At 36.9% G+C, this 1521-nt stretch overlaps 1 pseudogene; it reads right to left on the bottom strand.

Moving 5' to 3' along the window:
- Window positions 1–994: 994 nt before the first annotated feature.
- Window positions 995–1147, bottom strand: LOC126767146 (5.8S ribosomal RNA; annotated as a pseudogene).
- Window positions 1148–1521: the final 374 nt, after the last annotated feature.

Genomic DNA, 1521 nt, shown 5'->3' with positions numbered 1-1521 from the left:
GGGGGGGGTGTCTTTCGCCCACTGTCACAGGAGTTTCAACGGTCTTGCTGGCTTTATGCGCAACCTCCACTCCCGCCGCTATAAATCGGGGATTGCCCATTCGCTTAAGCTTGTTCGCAATAACCTGCTGCACTACAGGCCGTCCGGCATCCGCGACCTGCCGACCCCGGTCAGCAAACTCAGCGAGGTGACCTTCCTTGGAAGTAAAGTCCGCCGGGAGAGATTTAAAGTCACCGGTTGTCATCTTAAAACCCTATATGTTAATCAGTTTATATAGAATATCTTGCACAGTGCCTTGTGCTGACGCGCAAATATTTTAATCCACTCGGATTATAGTTTATAAAAATTAGAATATAAAAGGGTTCACATTGCTTAAATGCTGGCCCGCCACTGTTTTGTTCGCATTTTTTACCCACTCCGGCTCAGAAATCGAAGAAAGTTCTAGTAATAATGACACGCAAACTGTCTGGATCGCACTAAAGGACGGCGATCGAAACTGGCGACATATGGGCTCCGATAGCAGATTCGAAACTGAACTGCTATGCTGCAGGGACGATCCCTTTTGTTGGCTGGTATCCCGCGTAGCGGTCGAGTGGTGGTATGTGCTTGTGTGGATGTGATGCTCCTCACCTGTGGTTGTATTGATGTGGACTGTGGTGTGGTGATGTGAAGTGGAATGTGGTGAGTGTGACGTTTTAGCGATGTGTGTAGGCGTGGTGTGGGCAGGCGACTAAGGCTCATTTAGCCATATTTTTTTAAATTTATTTTAAAATAATATTGAAATTTTTCTTTATTTTCAGAATACTAAGATTCTCATTTATTACAAAATTTCGTTCAACAATGAGTAATCAGAATATATTGTATATATTTATCTTTATGCTATTACTATTATAGATTAAAAATACAATCAATAATATACCATATGTCTTAAGTTCTTTTAAATAATAAAAACTAATTTTGCATAGTCTTACAACCTCAACCATATGTAGTCCAGCAGCACTTTAGAATTAATTAAAGTACATAACAGCATAGACCGCAATATGCGTTCAAAATGTCGATGTTCATGTGTCCTGCAGTTCACACGATGACGCACATTTTGCTGCGTTCTTCATCGACCCATGAGCCGAGCGATCCACCGCTTAGAGTAAAATTTTTTTGTATTTTTTGATTCAAAGTCAAGAGTTTTTAATTTATTGAAAGAATAATAATAATATTTTTATAACAAAATTTTTAAAATAAAATTTCACAACACATCTTTCAATAAATTTTAATTTTAAACCCAAACATTTGCAAGCTGCGCCTTAAGTTCTTTTCTTCTTAGGTCAACAAAAACAGTAATACCATTTTTAGTTATTCTCTTCTTTGTGCATTTTCCAGTATTTCTTGAATGAAAATAATCCACAATATATGTATATAACGTATACTTAATCACAAATAAAAAATATAAAAGGAATTAACACGTTAGTGTGAACAAATTAACTTAACATTTATATATTTTCTATAAAAAGATCATTTAACTTC

The sequence above is a fragment of the Bactrocera neohumeralis genome, unplaced genomic scaffold (genome assembly GCF_024586455.1).
Source record: "Bactrocera neohumeralis isolate Rockhampton unplaced genomic scaffold, APGP_CSIRO_Bneo_wtdbg2-racon-allhic-juicebox.fasta_v2 ctg4323, whole genome shotgun sequence".
Taxonomy (NCBI): domain Eukaryota; kingdom Metazoa; phylum Arthropoda; class Insecta; order Diptera; family Tephritidae; genus Bactrocera; species Bactrocera neohumeralis.
This window is presented reverse-complemented; position numbering and strand designations above follow the sequence as displayed.